The sequence below is a fragment of the Tupaia chinensis genome, unplaced genomic scaffold (assembly GCF_000334495.1).
Source record: "Tupaia chinensis unplaced genomic scaffold, TupChi_1.0 Scaffold000361_2, whole genome shotgun sequence".
Lineage (NCBI taxonomy): Eukaryota > Metazoa > Chordata > Mammalia > Scandentia > Tupaiidae > Tupaia > Tupaia belangeri.
The window spans coordinates 4,819,444-4,831,709 of NW_006159858.1; the positions used below are offsets into that span (position 1 = coordinate 4,819,444).

The 12,266-nt window shown below is 40.3% G+C and overlaps 1 protein-coding gene across 1 annotated transcript in view; it reads left to right on the plus strand.

Moving 5' to 3' along the window:
- BMPR2 (bone morphogenetic protein receptor type 2) overlaps positions 1 to 12,266 on the plus strand; it is a 197,093-nt gene that overhangs the window by 87,977 nt on the left and 96,850 nt on the right. The gene's annotated exons all lie outside the window — the stretch shown is intronic.

Consider the following 12,266-nt stretch of genomic DNA (forward strand, 5'->3'; position numbering starts at 1 on the left):
TGACTTTAAAAACATGTGCCAGGGGGAACCAGCAGTTAGTGTCATGGCTATGTCGCTGGACTCCCACGTAGTCGACCGCGGTTCGCGTCCCGGACCCGGTGGCTTAGAACTCACGCTGGGTGCGTGTGCGTACGTGCCCACACGCCCCCAAGATCCCGAGAGGAGAATGGAGGAGAAGGGATTGCGGCGTGACCATACCCCCTGGGGGGTGATTTCTCGCTTTCTGTCTCTATGTCTCTCTCTGTCTGTCTGGCGAGCGCATGCGCCCTATAGCAAAAACCTGTCAAAAAAAAAAAAAAAGAAAAAACATGTGCCAGGCACATGTGCATGTATGCCTCCAATGCTGACAGGATGGGGAAATGGAGGAAAGAGATTGTGGTTGATCATGCCCCACTGTGGGGTTATGTTCTCTAACATGAGCACTCTTTCTCTTTCACACAAACACATGTACCTGCTGGGAATAAAAAAGAATTTTGAAGTTAAAAAAGTCATAACTTTCTTACTGAATTAAACAGTCTTTTTTTCCCTTTTTTTTTTTTTTTTTTGGAGAGGTTTTTGCCATAGGGTGTATGCGCTAGTCAAAAAGGCAGAGACAGAGAGACAGAAAGTGAGAAATCACCCCCCCGGGGTGGGGGTGGAGGTGGGGGGAGATGGCCACACCCCAATCCCTTCTCCTCCATTCTCCTCTCGGGATCTTTTTTTTTTGGAAAGGTTTTTGCTATAGGGCGCGTGCGCTCGCCAGACAGAGAGAGACATAGAGACAGAAAGTGAGAAATCACCCCCCAGGGGGGATGGTCACGCCGCAATCCCTTCTCCTCCATTCTCTCGGGATCTTGGGCCTTACGCACATGCGCCCGGCGTGAGTTCCAAGCCACTGGGTCCAGGACGCGAACCACAGTCGACTATGTGGAAATCCAGCGACATAGCCATTACGCTAACTGCTGGTTCCCTCCTCTCGGGATCTTGAGTTCTCACGCACACGTGTCTGGCGTGAGTGTAAGCCAATGGGTCTGGGACTCAAACTGCAGTCGGCTACATGGGAATTCAGCAGCATAGCCATTATGCTAACTGCTGGTCCCTGAATTAAACAGTCTTTAAAGAGCAGTAAGTACATTACATACTGACTACATTGCACTATCTACTTCCAAGATACTGGTCAGGGGCTGGCAGGTGGCGTGGTGGCTAAGGTGCTGGACTCCCACATGGGGGATGGTGATCAGGTCCCAGACCTGGTGGCTTGCTTTCAAATCACTTTTCCTTTCTGTCTGGTCAAATTAAAAACAATAATAATAAAAAATAAATTTTAAAAAAGATACCATTCAGATCCTTTTTTATACATACCTTAAAAAATACCCAAACTAAGAGCAGGATGGCGTCTGCCAGCAGGGTCCTGCAGGTATAAAAGCCACATACACTCTTAAGGTTTCCTGACAGAAGAGACAATCCTAAACCCAATGTGTCAGAAGCTTTGAGGTCAGCAGGGCTGCCATCCCATTCTTCTACAGTTTCACAGCATTCTAAGGGAAGCAAATCACCAGATTTGCTGAGGTATCAGGGTCTACCAGACACAGCAGAAATAATAAAAAACTTTACCTAACAAATACAGAAGGAAACTGGTGTTTCAAGAAGAAAATTTATCCAGCACGGTGGTCCAGAGTAATCACTGTGGCTGCTGTTTTCATCAGAAAGAAGAATTGTCTTTATAATAACGGACTTCCAAAATGACAAATGAGAAATTGTATATTAAACAACTTACTTTAATAAATATTCTGTAAAAAGAGAATATAGAAAATTTAGATAGACACTTGTATCTCCTAATTTATGTATCTTGGTCAGCTCCAAGCTTACCTACTTATTTATATACTTTATACTTATTAAAGTATACATTTTTACATGTTAGCCTATTAATTTACTCTTGATTATCAAGTATTGTCAATTTTGAACTATTAAAAGCACAGTGTCTAATAAACTGCCATAGGTTTCTCATAATTTCACTTTTCTCTCCATTTCTGTTTAGGCATGGAAAGAATTTACCAGGCAGAATTGCTGCTTTAGGGACATAATTTTTCTAAAATTGAATGAGGATCAGTGAACTAATTGTCTTCTCTTTTTTTCATTCACAAACTTCAGTAAGTAAAACTGGCTAAATAAGGGTATCATACTCTAAATGACAAAACAATAGCAGAGATACAATAGGTGAATAGTATTAGGACTGATAAGATAACACAAAAGATTTTATGTAATCTATATTTTTTAAAAAGTCAATATAAAATGAAAAAGATGGAAATGAACATAGGATAGGAATAATGTTTCACTAGAAATTGCAATTATGTTTTGGGGTTGTTAAACTTCAGTCTTTGGTTTATTTTACCATTTTGATTGTGATCATGTATGCAAATCCTGATAACCATTAACTTTCTCATAATATCTGAAAGCCTCATAAATCAACCTAAATATTTATCTTATTAAGCAATTTGTAACACTTTAACAGGGTCTTTCTGTGCCAAGGTTATATATATATTATGAAACTAAAACCTTTCAAAGCTAAATAAAATTTCTTCCATATCAAAAAAAAAAACAGACTAAATTTTATACAAATAATTTTAAACTTGAAAATTAATATATCATTAAGAGAATTGTGTAACTAAATATGCACAATAATATTTAATTGCCACAATTTTGTATTTTTTTAGTTCTATTTAATAATGATGGACCTATTAAGCCATCATTTAAAATATTAGTTTAATATAAAAAGGAATGTACAAAGGGACTTCAAAAAGTTTGTGGAAAAATAGGATTAAAGCACAAGTTTATTTTGGTGGAAATTTTTTAAAAATCTGTGTATTCTTTCCTTTTTAAAATTTGTTTTTAGTTTTTCCTTAATGTATATTTTTCATGACATTTTTAAAGATCCCTTGTATTAATACTAACCATAATCCACCACATTTTGAATATATCCTTTTCAGCCTTTTTTATCCACACACATAGACACATTCACACATAAAGGTAAAAAAATGGAGTTCTGTTGTGCTGATGTTTAATATAGTCTTTTCCACTTAAAAATATATTGCAGTTGCCCTCCCCATGCTTAAAATTTAAACAATTTATCATGGCTATACAATATTTTAGTTTGTTGTATACTGTAATTTTGATAACCAAAATGTTTATCAATAGAGAATGGATTGCCAATTTTTATTATTATAAACAGTGTTCCAGTTAGTACATTTACACATTTGCATATTTGTTCTTTATTTCCTTAGTATAAAAATTTGAAAGGGAATTTAAGATTTTAAGAGTGTCTATGTTTAAAATGTTTGTCACTCTCTAGGAAGTTTATATAGCAAATTATATAGATAAAGATTATTGTTTTCTCTAAAGAATTATTTTATTTTTAAACTTTATTTATTTTCACTAGGCCAGAGAAGGACAGAGCCAGAGAGAGAGAGAGAGAGAGAGAAAGAGAAAGAGTAAGCTGCCAGGTTTGGGACTTGAACCACGGTCGGCCACATGGGAGTCCAGTGCCCTTAACCACCATGCCATTTGCCAGCCCTGATGAAGATTATTTTGGGGGATCCCGCTGTTGGCATAGCTGGACCCACATGGGAAAGGTCCTCGGTTCATGTCCCGGGACCTCCCCAATACACTGGGACATGCACTTTTTCTGGAACCTCTCTAACCATGCTTGTGTATTTCTATGATCTGGGCTGGCAGAAACTGGGGATGGATTGCAGCATGAGAATCTTGTTTGGGGCACCTTTTTTCTGTCTTTGTCTTGTTCTCTCTCATTTTCTACCTCTTTCTGTCTCAAAAGAAATAAGGGACCAGCAGTTAGCGTAATGGCTATGTCGCTGGACTTCCATGTAGTCGACCGCGGTTCGTGTCCCAGACCTGGTGGCTTAACACTCACGCCGGGCATGTGTGCGTGCGTGCCCAAGATCCCAAGAGGAGAACGGAGGAGAAGGGACTGCGGCATGGCCATCCCCCCAAGGGGCGATTTCTGACTTTCTGTCTCTCTGTCTCTCTCTGTCTATCTGGCGAGCACACGCGCCCTATAGCAAAAACCTCTCCCAAAAAAAAGAAAAGAAAAGAAAAAGAAATAAACTTAAAAAAAAAAAAATAGATGGGCCAGCTCTATGGCTGGTGGTTAAGGCAGCTGAATCCCACATGGCCAACTGTACGTTCGAGTTCCAGGCACAGTGACTTGAGAAGCACGCTGAAAGTGTGTGTATGTGTGTGTGCGTGCACGCGCATCCCCAAAAAACCAAAAAGAGAAATGAGAGACCAGCAGGCGGCTTAGCGGTTACGTCGCTGGACTCCCACATTGATGACAGTGGTTTGAGTCCTGGAATGGTCACTTGAAACTTAACTCCGGGCACGTGTGCACACGTGCCCAAGATCTGGGAAGGAGAATAGAGAAAACGGGATTGCAGTGTGGCCATTCCCCCCGGGGGGTGAGTTCTCACTTTCCCTCTCACTGTCTCTGCCTCTCTCTCCTGTGAGCATATGTGCCCTAAGGCAAAACCCTATTTAAAAAATGGGAGAAATGGAGGACAAGAGATTATGGCATGACCATCCTCCTTGAGGGGAGGGTGCTTCTCCTCTTCTCTCTCTCTTTCTCTGTCTCTCTGACAAGTGCATACACTTACTAGCTAAAACAAATAATAAATAAAAAATAGGAATGTTTCTGGGGTATTCTAAATTTGAGGTGGTATAGGGTATAGTCCTCAGTAGGGAGTAGTTAATGAGAATAGACACCCATTGTATTGGGGTGGAAAACTGAAGCATTCCTGTGAAATTCTTATTTATTTGTTTATGAGATTATGGATTTTTTGTTTAAATCAATAGAATATAAGCTCTGTTAGGGGCACTTTCTGGTGTTTTTTTTTTGGAGAGGTTTTCGCTATAGGGCGCGTGCGCTCACCAGACAGACAGAGACAGACAGACAGAAAGTGAGAATCACCCCCCAGGGGGGGATGGTCACGCCGCACTCCCTTCTCCTCCATTCTTCTCTCAGGATCTTGGGCATGCATGCACACGCACCCGGCATGAGTTTTAAGCCACCGGGTCCTGGACGCGAACTGCGGTCGACTACATGGGAGTCCAGCGACATAGCCATTACGCTAACTGCTGGTTCCCAGGGGCACTTTCTTATTCTCACCATATTTTCAGATTTAGAACACTACCCGGTACATAACAGGCACTTAATAAATATTTGACTATTTAATGACTGGTTGTTACACAGGTTCCAGGTATCTAAGCCTCTTAGAGGCTTGGGCCTGGCTTAACTGCTTTTCCGTGGTTTAGCTGTTTCTCTGAATTAGGGACAAACACTATATCTTATTGTTGTTTGGATTGCTTGTATCACCAGACCTATTTTGTCAGCTTAGAATTGACGCGTGTGTGTGTGCGTGTGTGTTTATCAGCTTTTGGTTGACTCTCTCTTGAGGCATCTGTGTAGAAAAGAACACAGTATAGATAAATACATTACAGCTACTGAAAATTAACAGGCCTGACACTGCTGTCCTTGGAAAAAAAGGCCTGCTTGCGGGGTTGGCCCTTGGCTGGTATCTGAGAACTTGCATTTGGGGAGCTTTCCCATTAATCCCTTTTGATAAAAGCGGTTAAGTATGCATAAATAGTTTGTGTAAACAACATTGTTATGTTGACTACCTCCTTTTCTTCTGGGAGTCTGAAATTTGGGATGTGCTCTGCTAAGGATGCCTGTATGACCAACTCCCTAATAAAATTTTTGGATACTGAGAGTGAACTTTTGAGGATAGACCACATTTTACATGTACCGTCACAATTCAGTGCTGGAGGCATTAAATAAATATATCCTGTGTGACTCCATGAGGAGAAGATTTCTGGAAGCGTGTACCTGGTTTCCTATTTTGATTTGTATTATTTTACTAAAATATAGTCTTGAGTCTGTGCTGAGTTCTGTGACTCAGGAACCCTCAACACAGATTAAATTCAAGCATGTCCTAGGACCAGATGCGAAATGGTTACGTCACTGGATTCCCACGTAGTCGACCGTGTTTCGAGTCCTAGAATTGGCAGCTTAAAACTCACATCCAGCACCTGTGTGTGTGTGTGTGTGTGTGTGTGCCCAAGATTCCAAGAAGAGAATGGAAGAGAAGGGATTGCAACGTGGCCATCCCCCCCTGGGTGGTGATTTCTCGCTTTTTGTCTCTCTGGCTCTCTGTTGATTATACACACCCTATAACAAAAGTCTCTCTTAAAAAAAAATTACATATACCCTAAAGAGGCACCTTATAAAGATACCAATCTTTTCCCCACTGTGTTCTCTGACATTGTGGGAGTGCTCAACTGAATTACACTTTAATCTGTTATAGAGGGTTAATTATTCTTTTTGAAAGAATTATTTGCTTTACAAAAAGATTCACTTATAACATTAAAAAATTAGGGACTTCCTTACCTGATTTAAAATTTTGTGTTTATATCAAATTTTATAGGGACATCCTTCATATATTTCATAATAGATTTATAGTGATACTCTGAAATCCTAATTGTGCTTGTCCTGAGAAGATTGTGTTCTGGGAAAGGACTACTGTTGCTTCAGTTACTCCGTTATTTGTCCCATTACTGCAAGGTTCTTGTGGTGTTTATTTTAGATAGTTCATTTTGACACTTAGATAAACAGAAGCCAAACACACAAGCATACCCAGAATTAGTCCCTGAACTTTGTTCTAGGGTAAAGATAAAGTATTTAGACTTTTCCAGTACAGATAAATATATTACAGCTACTGAAAAATGGGTGTTATGTGACTTGCTTATTTAGATATAGAAAGACAGTGAAGATCTTAAAATAATTCCTGCCAAGAAAACTTAAGGGAAAATTTATATTCATCCATAGAACCTACTTTTTTGGGGGGCCATAGGGTGCAGTATGCTCACTAAAGAGAGACAAAGACAGAAAGTGAGAAATCATCCCCCAGTGGGGACAGTTATGCTGTAGTTGCTTATCCTCCACTCTCTTTCTGGGACTCTGGGCATGCATGCATACCCACTCAGTGCATTTGTCAAGTCACTGGGTCTGGGACTCGAGCCATGCACTTAGCCATGTGGGATCTAGCACCTTAACATCCACACCACCTGCTGGCTCCTGGAACCTGCTGTTTTATGTTCATTTTTTTTTTTTTTTTTAAGGGAGATTTTTTTTTTTCCCCAGGGTGTTTGCACTTGCCAGAGACAGAGAGATAGAAAGTGAGAAATTACCCCTCAAGGGATGGCCACACCACAGTCCCTTCTCTTCTATTCTCATCTCTGAATTTTGGGCATTCATGCACACGCACCCAGTGTGAGTTTTAAGCCGCCAGGTCCTGGCCTGAAACCATGGTCAACTATGTGGGAGTCCGGTGACGTGGTCATTACGCCATCTGCTGGTCCCTGAACCTGCTCTTTTAAAAGGATTATACATTAGGCACAAGATGCTGCGACTCAGTAAAACATCTCTTGAAGGCAACTGAAGCTGTTCTCTAAACCCCATCTTCTAGATTCTCGAAACACTGAGACAGAAGCCATTTTAGGGACCAGCAGGTGGCATAGTAGTCGACCACAGTTCGAGTCCTGGACCCGGTGGCTTAAACTCACGCCGAGCACATGTGCGTGTGTGTCCAAGATCCCAAGAGGAGAATGGAGGAGAGATATTGTGGTGTGGCCATCGCCCCCGGGGGATGATTTCTCGCTTTCTGTCTCTCTGGCGAGCACATGCGCCCTATAGCAAAACCCTATCCCCCCCCCAAAAAAATAAGAAAGACATTTTAAATCTGAAGTGTGTCCTGGCACATTCAGGGACCAAGGTGACAGAAGCTATACTCTAAACCCCATTTTATAGACCCCCAAAACACTGAGACAGGTAGGGTGACTTCTGTCCTGTCTCTGTCTTTGTCTGTCTCTCTCAAAAAATTGTATTTATTTATTTCTAACTTTTAAAGATTTCTCACCTCGGCCCTTTTCTTTCTCTTGCTAATTTCAGAAGCTATCTGGGGTGTGTCCTGGCATGAGTACTGCATGATTTTCATTTTTTAACCTTTTTAAAAAGTTTTTTCTTTTTTTTGGCTATTTTTGTCTAGTTTTTTTTTTTCCTTTTTCTTTTGCCTTTACTTATTTATTTAATAATGATTTTATTTATTTTTATTTCTTTATTTTAACTTGACCAGAGAGGGACAGAGTTAGAGTAAGAGAGAGAGAGAGAGAGAAAGAGAGAAACTAAGCCACCAGGTCCAGTACTTGAAACATGGCTGGCCATGTGGAAGTCCAGTGCCTTTAACCACCACGCCACCTGCCAGGCCCTACCTTTTTTTAACCTTACTTTTCCACTCTGCTTTTCAGCCTTCACACACTGAGTGTCGAAACAGGCCTTGGTGCACAGTAGCCAAATATCTGAATACTTTCAGGGTCATTGAAATCCTCAACGCTTAATGAGCCTCCTGCCTTAAGGAAGAAACTCCTTTTTTATAAACCTTAACTCAAAATCTTTCTGGTAATACCACATTGAAAAACACAGTAGAGGAGGAACCAGCAGTTGGCATAATGGCTATGTCGCTGGGTTCCCATGTAGCTGACCACGGTTCGAGTCCCGGACCTGTGGTTTAACCCACTCTGGGCACAGGTGCCTGTGTGCCCAAGATTCCAAGAGGAAGAATGGAGGAGAAGGGATTGTGGCATGGCCGTCCCCCCGGTGGGGTGATTTCTCACTTTCTGTCTTTGTCTCTTTCTTTCTGGCTTTCTGGCGAGGGCATGCGCCTGATACCAAAAACCTCTCCAAAAAAAAAAAAAAGAAAAAGAAAGAAAAACACAATAGAGGAGAGATTTTTGTCAAGGATGACCAGAAACCACCACAGAGGCCCAAGAAATATGAGAAACCAAGAAAATGTTTTTTCCCTAAGGAAAAAGAACAGTCCTTCATCATCCACAAGACAGTATGGTATAACTTCTGGAAATGTCTGATAGAGAATTCAGAATATTCATAGTGACAAAACTAAATGAGATGCAAGAACTGAGAGACAATGAACTCCAGAAGATGCAGGAGAAATTACATTACAAATTCCAGGAAGTGAGGAAGTTCTTGAACGATCTGAAAGAGGAAATATACACCATGAAAAAGAATCAGATGGAGCTGTTAGAGATCAAGGTTGCGATACAAGAAATCAAAACATCTCTTGAAAGTATTAAAAGCAGATTAGTACATGTAGAAGATAGAATCTCGGATGTTGAAGACAAAGCCTCTGACAAAGAAAAAATAACCAAAAAAAAAAACCCTGAGAAAATAACAACAACAAAAAGAGAATACTATATGAGAAATACTAGATACCATTAAGCGCCCTGATATCCAAATAATCAGTATCCCAGAAGGTGAAGAAACTAATAAGGACATTGAAAATCTATTGCATGAAATCCTGGAAGAAAACTTTCCAAATTTAGAGAGGCATTCAAATATCCAGGCCCAAGAGATACAAAGAACCCCTAATAGAATCAACCGAAGAAGATCTCCAAGGCACATCATAGCCCGATTGGCAAAATCGACAGACAAAGACAAGATACTAAAATTGGCAAGAGAGAAATGTCAGGTTACTTATAAAGGTTATCCAACCAGGCTAACCTCAGACCGCTCATCGGAAAGAATGGGAAAATATATTCAAAGTGTTAAGTGAAAAACAATTTTAACCAAGAATACTATACCTGGCGAGAGTATCCTTCATATGGGAAGAAAAGATAAAAACATTTTCAAATAAATAAAACTCTAAAGAATTTACCAACACCAGACCAATTCTTCAAGAAGTTCTGAAAGGAGTGCTTTACTGGGAAAACTAAAGACACACACATACAGAAATAAGAGAACAAAAAGCAACCAAGAAAATGGCCAACTTAATGCCAGGGACAAGAAATATCAATAATAACGTTGAATGTTGATTTCTACTATTTGAACGGAAAGATTGGACCACAGTAACTCTGCAAACTGAACAGAAGAGAGATTAATTACATAAGACTGAACTGGTGAAATAGAATTTTATGGCTTTTGAGTAAAACATTACTGACTTTTCCTTTACTATGCTTTGTTATTCCAGTTTAAGAATTTTGCTTTCTTTTGAGCTGTTGATAGGTTCTGCAATTTGTTAAAATGCTTTTACTTTTTGTTTGTTTGTTTCTTTAAATGGAAACATAAACTTTTCTCCTTTCCTGACGCCTCTGGAATTGGAAAATATTTGGGAGTATTCTTATTTGTGGCAGAATGGTTCTTTGCATAAGTTCAATACCTGTTGCCTTGAGTCAGAAATTGGAAATACTCATTATTAGACAGGGCTTTGACTGGAATGTCACATCTGAAGATTAAACCAGAAAACTATGGAACTAAGGTAGATCTCAAGTAAGTCCACAGAAGCTCTTAGAAAGATGGCTTGGCACCACAAACAGCCCTGCCTGGCTGAAAGGATTAGAGAAGCTATATGAAAGAATTCATACCATAAATTAACCTGGGCTTTTCTAGTCCAGCATTGTAATCAATAGAGATTGCAAAAGAGCAGCCACAACCGGGGATTATCTTGAGGAAGACTTTGAAGGAAGAAAAAGAGATACCGATCTTTGCAAGCATATGGTATATCACAGAATACTAGGTAGGCAGGGTTTATGTGTGAATTATTTGCTGGGTGTTAAGGTTTACATGTGACTAGTGTGCTGGGCATTTGCTTTTCAACCATTTGAGTAGCTGACATGTAAATATTTCCTCAAAAATACTTAAAACCATACTGTTTCTGTTGTTATAGAGTCACAAACAAAATTATAACAAATATTTCAAAATTATCTTTAAAATTCAGTTTTTTAAAATTTTGAAAGTTGTTTATTAACTCATGAACTATGGAGTAGGAACAAAAAATTTTTTGATACGTAAAGTAAATGTTTGTGGGAAAATGTAAAAATAAATAAATAAATAATCTCTTCATAATGCTAATGAAAACGATTTAAAATTTCCTGACCTATTTATCCTGTTTAGCTTTTTTAAAAAAGAATTATTTATTTAACTTTATTTATTCATTCATCCATTTTATTTTCTTTTTGGAGAGTTTTTTTCTATAGGACGTGTGCACTTGCTAGAAAGAGAGAGAGAGAGAGAGATAGAGAGACAGAAAGTGAGAAATCACCCTTCCCCCCCGGGGGTGGGAAATGTCCACACAGCAATCCCTTCTCCATTCTCTCGGGATCTTGGGCATGCATGCACACATGTGCAGCGTGAATTTAAGCCACCAAGTCCAGGACTCAAACCACGATTGACTACATGTGAGTCCAGCAACATAGCCATTACACCAACTGCTGGTCCCCATCCATTTTTTAAAATTTGACCTGAGAGAGAGACACACACACACACACACACACACAGAGAGAGAGAGAGAGAGAGAGAAAGAGAAAAAGTGAGGAGGTGAGAAAGCAAGCCACCAAGTCTGGGACTCGAACCATGGTTGGCTGTTGGCGAGAGCCCAGCGCCTTAACAACCACACCACCTGTTGTTTCCCTTTTGTTTAGCTTTATACTCTGTCCTGCCTTTTTAAAAATGGGCTTGATTGGGTGGCAGCAGGTGGCATGGTGGACTCTTATATGGTTGACTGTGGTTTGAGTCCTAGACCTGGCAACTTCAAAATCATGCCAGGTACATGTGCATGTGTGCCCCAAATCTCAGAAGGATAATGGAAGAAAAGGGATTGGGGTATAACCATGCCCCTTGGAGGGGGTGGTGATTTCTCACTATTCCTATCACAGTCTTTGATGAGTGCATGCATCCTATGGCAAACCATAACTCCCCCCGTCCTCCCATGGGCTAAATTAAGATATAAGCTGCAAATGCTTAAATTGTACAATTTAGTAAGTTTTTATAATTGCATGTTCTCATCACCTCTCCCTCCATAGTCAGCACAAAGCACATATTCATCATCCCCTATAGATTTTTTTTTCTCTCTTTTTTTATTTGGAGAGGTTTTTCTTTACTAAAGGGTGTGTGCGCTTGCCAGACAGACAGAAAGAGACGGAGAGACAGAAAGCGAGAAATCACCCCCCAGGAGGGGATGGCCATGCCGGAATCCCTTCTCCACTCTCCTCTCAGGATCTTGGGCATGCACACACCAGTGCCCGGTGTGAGTTTAAGCCACCAGGTTTGGGACTCAAACTGCGATCGGCTACATGGGAGTCCAGTGACATAGCCATTATGCCGAGAGGAGAATGGAGGAGAAGGGATTGCGGCGTGGCCGTCCCCC